General features: G+C 36.3%; 1 protein-coding gene across 1 annotated transcript in view; it reads left to right on the top strand.

Annotated features, from left to right (window-relative positions):
* Positions 1-9,568, top strand: part of crybg1a (crystallin beta-gamma domain containing 1a) — a 46,812-nt gene that overhangs the window by 2,180 nt on the left and 35,064 nt on the right. The window lies entirely within an intron of this gene.

The raw sequence follows: 9,568 nt of genomic DNA, 5'->3' as shown, positions 1-9,568 counted from the left end.
TTACATCAGAAGGACATGGACAGGCTATCAGATTAAAATTCCAATGTTTTAAATTAGGTTAAATCTTGTAAAAAAAAAAGAAAAAAAAGAAGAAGTGATTTATATGAATAAAGTATTTCTTAGTCTCTTAAGGGGACTTCCAATATATTATCTTCCAGGTTATATATTGGCTTTTAGGCCCATCCATAATCTAACTCGCTTATCCTTTCAGGGTTGTGAGGGGGGCTGAGAGGAGGGGTACATCATGGACAGGTTGCCAGTCCATTCCAGGGTAGCACAGAGTTCACAGGGTGAATAACTATACACTCACTCATAAGTAAGGAGAATTTAGAAAGAACAAGTAAACTACTAGTCATGTTTTTGGACTTTGGGAAGAAGCCCATGCATGCACAGGGAGAACATCATTCTCCATCAGATACAAACTAATATTGCTTCCAGTGAGAAGCAACATTTTACTTAAATAAAAAGATTACTTTAAACCAATTTTTTCCTGTGATTTTGAATAGTTTTGAGCCTGTTCAGTAACTTAAAAGTTCATGAAAAACTGTGGAGTTACACTGTTGCGTTGCTGTAAAAAAAACCAAAACGTTAGCATGTGCAGTAAGGCATGGAATAGCACAGTCTGTTCAAACATTCTGATTAAAGTAAGGGATTGGCACTGGTTCAGCGTTTGAGTGAGTGGTGATGCAGGCCTTCATTCACAGCTGAATATTGAAAACATCCTGAAGATCTCTGAAAGTTTTCAGTATGAAAACTTGCACAGTGTTTCAAAATGAGCCACTGGTAGATCAGATAATGCTGTCATGCTCTTCAGTTATGCTGTTGGTTGTTTAGGTGAGGGTGTGGAGGCTTAATGTTTGTATAAAGCTGAGCCTTTTCGGCAAACATCTCCTGTGGTCTCTCTGTATAACTGAACTAATAAATAATATTCCTTTTTTGCCATTCGTATCTGTTTTGTTAATAATGCTAATCTTCTTGGAGATTATCCTTTTTTTTTTTTACTTTATTGAGCTCAAATCTGATCTTTCTGACTGTCTGGGGAAGATGTTATGAAAGATTTGCTGTAATCTTTCTCTTGAACTCTGGTCCTGTTAGTTTAGTTTAATCCATAAATTCTAAAAAAAATGACAATCATGCTTTAGGGGAAATTTCCAACTATAAAACCTTTGTTTAATGGGTGATGAATCACTGATTTGTCATTCAGAGCTGACAGACAACCTACATATGTTTTTAGGTGGGGAAACCTGTGCTGTGAGCTTCCTGGTGAACATAAAACATAAGAGAACAGTTAACACAAAGGAGATGTCAAACATGTCATGAGTTTCTTGCCTTTTCCAATTATGTAACCAGTTTTGATTTGCTTGGGGGTCATTGTTCCTTTTCAGCAAACATGCGTTTCAATTATCTAAGAGCTGATTTTGTGTGAATTTTATAGCTAACAGGTTATTCTCTATTTTAATTATGCTTTCAGTACTAGCATGCTTAGTTCAACAGGCCCCAGCATGATGATACCACATCTATGCTTATATCTTAAGAAGGAATTTGGCTTGTGGAAATGCTTGAAGGTGTCGACTATGGGGTTTCAAAGTGTTAGAAAAATGTGGCTTTATTAATATTGTCTATGTATAATTCAGCAATAGCAGCAATCGCGCTATATGTATGTGTTTTATATTGCAGACTTTGAACCTGTAAGTAAAACTTTGATCCTTATAGACGATCCTAAAACTTTTACAGATAACCATCAGTGTCAAAGCTGTTTACTATATGATCGTTACATGCTGAAAAAAGAAAATTCAATGTAATTTATTAAAAGCCCAAGACTAATATAATGTTAATCCCAAGGATACATATATGTTAGCTAGAAGTAGTTGCTAAAAACATGGCTCCGTACAGAGAAATGCTGGGTCAAAAACGTGAGCACATTAACTTCAGAGGTCATTCATCAAAACAAATGCTTCTAAACTCTCTCTAATTACTAACTGAAAACAAGACGGTTCCAGTGAAGCCTTTAATGCCACCATTCAGGTTTTGTTAGTTGTCTTCGAACTATGCTGTGTGCAAGACATTGTTTAACTCATTATGTCTAAGGTTGACAAATGAGGAATCACTTGATGTTACTTTTGCCTTCTCATCGTCTGTGCACGCAAATGCAGTAGAAGGGATTTGACAGATCAGCAATGATCTGCCCAAACTAATGCTTATAAGTATTTTTTATTTTATAAACTACATCTTTTCATCCCCTTTGTTCTTGTGAGGTACAATTCCTTAACAAATGAGCCAACACAGTGTTGCCTGGTGCCAAAAAAGAAAAACAGATCTACAAATATGAGATCCACAAAAGCAGACTGGAAGGCTGGATTAAAAAGGCTCAGACCATATTTGAATGTGTGTGTGTACAACATGACCTCCGAAGCTTTTGACTGTTGGACCTGAGCCTTTGTTCAATGCTGTATACACACACCTGTTCACACCTACTTATTCATATTCAGACATACATTGGATTTCCACAGATGTAACTATATGTGTAGGATATTTTACACAGGACATTTAGTTAACGCACATTATAGTCATTGTTTTATTTTTTACACACTAAAGTGCAGGTTCTGTATGTCATTTGAAAGAGCACAAGTAATTTTGTCCAGAAAACATGTGAAGTACAGCTACCAGAATTCATTTTCACCTGTTTCTTTTTCAACACCATTTTGTGGATGTCGTGTTTGTGATTGGTGAAAACGGGGCTCTTTCATTGGTTAATGCTTGCATGTTTCACAGTGACGCAGACCCGTTTTTAGTTACTGTGTGCTCTGCTGAACACGTTTTAGATAATTAAAATCTTTTTCAACGATGCTTTGAAGTTTAAGTTATTTACACAGAGTTTGTTAGAGCTGTAGAAGGGCTTTACACAAAAGGCTTTACAAAAAAAAATTGTAGCAGCTTCTTAAATTTGTATCTCTGTGAAGAATTTCAAAACAATAACTCCATGTAAAATAGCTTACAATTAAATCAAGTCCATCCTAAAAACAGACTGAAAGATACTAAAAGAAGTCTTGACGCTGTTGATATTGAAATGCATGCATGTCCAAGAGATCTGCAAGTGGGATTTAAATAGTTTAATTATTTCGGGACTCGCAGATAATGACACCCAATTACTATTCAGGAAAGTTCAAAGCATCATTTTGTACACCCAGGCAGTGGCATCATGGTTTGGGGTTGGTTTGTTTCAGCGGGATGTGTCAAGCTCAACCTCATAAAATCCACCATGATTTATAGCACGGATCCGTGTGCTGGGACAATTCACCAAAAAAAAAAATGTAGCCGAAGTAGAGCTGGACAGCTGCAAGTAGAGCACATTTTTTCCTTCTATATAAGCCAAATTGTAATCTGCAGATCAGACTGTGAAAATAATCGAATGGAAATACATCCCATGTTGGACGTTTTTGTCTCAGAGACTGGAATGTGCATAAATCTGTATGCCATTCTCTAATTCTCACACATCAACACATCTATCATTCCCTAAAGCAGCTCCAGTTAATCCACAATCCGATTTCTTGTGTTTTTTTTTTTTTGGCAGTAAACCAACACATTTTTTAAAAACTGTCCAACATTTCAGCCCAGTGGAGTTTCTTGAGCAGGAGAAATACCATTAGGCAGTGCAGATATTACCTCATTTCTAAAAAAAAATCTTATGACTTTATGAGACTTTTTTATTTTCTGAGGAATTTAGGTAGATGGTCACAGGTCCAGGTGTTCTAGAAGAAGTCTATCTAAAGTATTGGTAATTTCTCTGTTCTTACTGACCAGGAACATAAGTTCAGAGTGACAATTTCCTGCAGAAGGTGAAAACAAATCACTTGAAAACGTGCCTGTCGCTCCAGGGACGGGCCAGAGATTGTGCAATGCGGTGGCATATGAATGCTTTACAGTGAGATGCTTTTTTTTTTGAAACCTTAAACAGGTTTCAAGGTAAAAAAAAAATCCTCCTGCAGAAATTGTCTCCTGAAAAACTGTAGCTTTCACATTGTGTTCAGTCTTCCATAATGTCCCATAAGTTTTGACTTGTTATGACTTAAAACTACATGCCAGGAACACGGTGTGCTAAATAGTAAGAAAATAATTTAACAAAGCCTCCAAGCAGATAAATTGCCTTAATAATCAAGGTACTCGAATCATTCAATAAATCATTGCAGCCTTACTTATAATAAACCAAAGCATGGATGCACTAAAGCTTTCTTCAGCTTAACAGAAACAAAACTGAAGTTATTATCTTAAACTCACAGAAACCGAGCTCAATGCAGCTCTTATAAACATTATCATTTTCTCTCCCTGAAATGTGAAAGTCATTTGCTTCTTTCTTCCTCTGGGTTATTTTAATTTTACTAATGAAAATAACCCAGATGTAAATGAATTAAATTCCCAGTTGACTGTTATTTCCCACAAACTATGAAAAATAAATCTTGGGAAATACCAACAATTATGAGGGAGGTGAAAAAGACCTTTAGTCATATTTGGTCAGCAGTAGTTTTGACCTTGGAACTCTCCCAAAGATGACCTTGTTGTCTTGACTCATTCTTTCAGTCATAGACAATGACCTTAACTGAGGAAAACTGGGCCTGCAGTTCTTTTGTGCTGTGTTGATTAATTATGGTAGGTCTGCTCATCCAGGGAATGTTCCCCACTTTTCCATGTTCTCTCCATTTGTAATTAATGGCACTCACTCACTGTGGTTCATGGATATCCCAAAGCAGTGTGCACAAGGGTGATTGACAGCGCTAAAACTTTCCTCTTGGCTCAGATTGGTTGTTTGTGAGTTGGAGAGATGCATTTTTGTAGACGACAACAGTAGTAGTGGGGGAGCTTGATTTTTGTCACAGATTATCTGCCTCATATTACAATATCATGACATATTGACAGTTTTAATAAATATGTAAAAATCTATGTATATATATTTTTATAAACCTTAGAAGCTGTGGCTATACATATAAAAGTTAAAAACTTGTTTTGATCCAAAAGGTTTAGATTTAGATTTGCATGATATTTGATTATTTTTAAATACACCCCAAGGTTTAGGGGATCAATAACCAACTTCATCTGTTTGATTGTGAGGAGTGCTTACAGCATGTTGGATTGTTAGCACACAGTCTGGAAATGTATAGAACTGGATGAAACTTGATTGAAGTATTTTCCAGGTCTGCATAAGTTTGGATATCACCTTATCTAAATGCTATGTGTTTGCTTCTTCACATTTTCCCTAAAGTCTGTGCTTCTTTTCTTCAGTCTCTGTTTCTGTCCTCACTCAATTGGTTTGTTGTAGTTCTTCTTTCCTTCATTCCTTTTCTCCTTCCTTAGTTTGCTCCTTAATTGAGCTCCTCCTTTTTCCACATCATTGGTTTCATTTACACCCTTTTGTCCTCCCTTCATAAAAAAGTCTTCTATCTAATTAATATCTATGGTTGTTTTCTTATCCAGACACCAGCAGGTTGAAAACATGTTTAAACAGTTCAAGAAAACAATATGTTTTAATTCAGTGTAATTGCTGTCAGCTGATAAAACAAGTCCATCCACACCACCTCCCAGACTGCCTGTGTCACTTTCCTACATCAAAACAGATCTGAAGGTTATTACGCAGCGTCCAAACATTTCAAACCTTCAAAAATGTGAAAATGAAAATGTCTGTGTGCAGAAAGTGGGGCAATTGGACAAGGAAACTTCTTTTAATCTCATCAAATGAGAGATTTGACAAAGAAAACTTTCGCGTCTGACAAGTAGGTTGGAGGAAGTTACTCTCCCTTAGCTGGGATTTCTTGTAACCTTTTTCTGCGTTCTCTCAGCTGAGATAAAAAGGTTCAGTGAGCACAATAAGGGTACTCTGTAAATTCTCAATAACAGTTTGAAGCAGAGTATGCTTATGAATATATGATAAACTGATTGTCAGTTTGAGAAAAAACCCTTTAAACTACTCATAGACAAGAGGAGATCGCTAAATGACTATTCGCCATTGAATTCTTTATAGAGCAGTGAAACATCATTTCATTCTTGCATGATGCAAAGCAAAGTTTTGCAGACGACTCCTGTTCTCCAGGTTTGGGAAGTCTGACCTGTCAGTAAAAGTCTTAGTATATATAATATATAATAAGTGATGTGGGTAATATAATCACCAACATCACTTAAATTCTTATTGTGCACATCCATCTCACTGCGAATGACCACTAACCAGCATTTGTATTAGAAGTTGTGAACATTTTAAAACCTGTCTGAAAGAACAGCCACTGTAAAACAAAGTATTACTTATAAGAAACAAAAAAAGTGTTTGGAACTGACTTTATTTAGCATTCTATATTGGCAGTAGTGACATTAAAGTGTAAACTGTCTTCATATGAAAGTGCAGATTCTTATTTAACATGTAAGATTTTCGAAAACCTGCCAAAGGTATTCAAGGTCATAATATGTTTTTTAAACATAATTATTATGACTACATTATAAGTACCTGTGGTTGATGCATTCAATCTTTATTTAATACCATTGACCACAGTTGTGTAAATTACTTGCATGAATTTGTCACTTTTAGCGTAAATCACATATTTTTGTTTGGCATTTTACTTGCAGTCAGTGTTTGCATCTTGAACACCACTTCAGTTTTGCAGATTTTGCAGTTGTTAACATAATTTCATTAAAAGTATTTTTTTATGCTAGTTATGAATTAATGAGCTTAAACCTGAGAGATTTTTATATTGTTTTATCGACAAATACAAGAGGCTTAGAAGAATTGGAACCAAAGACAAAAAAATAGAAAATCGCAGTAAAGGAGTCTATCTGTGCTTCCAAAATCAACATGTCATTACTAGGAGTTTCTTTGTTCATGTGGTATTGTGCAAACTCCCTGATTGTAAACATGACATACAGCACGCCTCCGCAGCACCTGACGTTCTGCAGGATGCAGAGCAGACACTCGTCTCCATGCAGACCAGTTCAGGAGAGGTCGCTGGAACTTGAGCGGACGAATGCTTGGAAGCTTTTGCAAACATCTTGGCTTGTTTTGCACTGCGCTCCCTGGTTGCGGTTATTGGTCCAGATGGGAGCGTAACGGCTGCAGCCTACTGGTTGTTGCAGAACCGCCCTCTCTCTGGCAAACACAGCCCTGCAGCAGTCCTTACCGCCACTCCCTTATGCATCGCCATGCGCTCTTATGAACAGCAGCTGTTTTTGATTCACAGTAGAAATCCTTGCAAGGATTATTACTTAACATTTATTTGTGTCTTTGTGTTGCATCAAACTTGTCTGTGGAGTAAATGTTAGAAAACAAAGCGCCAGATTCTTCCTTTTGCTACATCTCATCCCAGTGTTGAGCAATTTGACCATGGAGAAAGAATTAACAACAAGCAGAAGTCCAGCCTTTGTTTTGTCTCAGCTTGCATCTTGTTGTGCGCAGCACTGAGTGTGGTTTGGTTTCTTATGATTTCTTGAAACATTCTAACGTCTATCTACAGCTCCCAGTGACTCATTAAGCCTCTGGTCTACCAAAGAGAGTCTGAGTCATTGGTTGAATCTCTTCCATCCCTTGTTTGAGTTTATACAGTGGCTGCAGCAGTTTTACTGAGCTTACTGCAATCATTTTTGACTAATTTCACCTATTTGTCTCATAAGAAATGAAGGCTGGTCATTTCCTTTGCATCAACTTGTTTGATAATTTAAAAAAAAAAAATCGCTGTAGAGGAATCTGGGTGAATTGTGTTGGTTCTGTGAAATGCTAGAAGAGGGTCAGATCTGAAACAATTCAAGGTCATGTTAGTTTATTTTCTGTGCTGGTCTCCTTTCTCAGATGGTGGGAGGGAAGAATGCAGCTTTGTCCTCAGATACACGGTTTTATAAGTTCACAGAGCAGATGGCCGCTCCTATCGAAATTCATTCATTCAATTTGCATTAAATTCTTTTCTCTAAAGTTTCTTATCAGTTTACTGTAACACAACATTAGCTGATGCTATTTGTAATACTATTTGCTTCATTATAACTAGACTAATTTTTGTATACTCAACATATTTTTTTAAGTTATTTGTGAACAACACAAAAAAGGCAATTTTAGTGCTTTAGAATAATCTAGGATAGGTCAAATTATTTCACATCAATAACAGAGAATGCCTTGTGAAACATGATTTGTGAAATCTTGACATTAGATTTCAACTTTTGTGAAGAAAGCATTGTTCTTGTGAACCCAATGTCATTTGTCATTTCGTTTCCTGAGCTGATTGTATCGCTACACAGCTATCCTTCACTACCCTTTTAATTAGATCAAACCTGTGAAAGATATATGGTTGAGGAATTGTCCGTTGCCATGGCGTTTTAGCGACTTAGAAGCAAACGTTCCTCATTAAAAGTCTCCTTAAAACAGTGGAGCTTTGTCTGCAACTCAGGAGGTTCAGGCGTGTTGGAGCCGGTTTGTGCCTGCAGCCTGATAGACCGAGGTTGACATATTTCACACAAGTCATCCCTCAGTTGAAAAATGCTGGAGGTTATTTTCAGGAGTTTCTGTGCAAAAAAGAAGCGTCAGTCACAATTCCTCTTAGCTGTGTTTTAAAGTCGACATCCGGTTCTCAGCTACAGATAACCTGCATATTTTTTCCACCTCCTCTGCAGACTCAAATCTGATGAGTGGTTGTCAGAAAACATCAACTACTTTCCCAACAATCAGTGAACATTCATTTATTCCATTTTGTTTATTGGCTTCTCTGTTTGTTTGTCCAGTTGTTTCTTAATTGCCTCATTGTTTTTCCATCCTTTGGTTTTCTCTGTTACATGTTTGCTCATTGGTTACTACCTGTCTTTTTTTTTTCTGAGCAGTTAGACATTTTTTTTTGTGTAAATTCATAGGGAACTCTTTTATTTGTCACTTGATGGCGTAAAATAATTTGAGAAATCTAGAAGTTTTATTCTGTAAAAGGAAGAAAATTATAAATGAAGGAACCCTGCAAGATCTATGTGATGACAAGTTTGAGTATAACGTTAATCAGTTATCAGGTAATAGGTCTTTTGGTGATGTATAAACTTATCTTTTATATAGCTTATTATTATTATTATTATTATTATTATTATTATTATTATTATTATTATTATTATTATTTAGTCAGCTAATGTCTATTGATATGGATCAGGGTTTTTTCAGTCATTTACATGTTCAAACTTAGCTCATAAACAAATCAAAAATAAAAACATGACAATAGAAGTAGCAAAAGAAAATCAGTGTTTAACAGAAGTTAAATTTAAGACGCTTATGAAGCGTCTGAGACTAGATTCATCATGTTAAAACGGATTTAAATACTTATATTTCCATCATCATCATCAGAAGCGACGTCAAATGTATAAATATGTTAAAATGTTGGTTAATCGTATCACCCGGGCTGTAAAATTAAAGAGGAACAATGTTGTTTTGACATGTGGGTTGACAGCGAGTTATGCAGATTTAACACGGACGCAATTCTGATTTGGAAAAACACCAGGATGTCACAAGACGCAGCTGCACTTCTGCAGGGCATATCCATCCGCTGGTGCACTGAAGGCATGACAGCCAACAGCACAC

This window comes from Poecilia mexicana, unplaced genomic scaffold, assembly GCF_051168715.1.
Source record: "Poecilia mexicana isolate PSO_F unplaced genomic scaffold, ASM5116871v1 scaffold_22, whole genome shotgun sequence".
In the NCBI taxonomy this organism is placed as follows: domain Eukaryota; kingdom Metazoa; phylum Chordata; class Actinopteri; order Cyprinodontiformes; family Poeciliidae; genus Poecilia; species Poecilia mexicana.
Note: the sequence above shows the minus strand (reverse complement) of the source record. Positions and strands in the feature narration are given on the sequence as shown.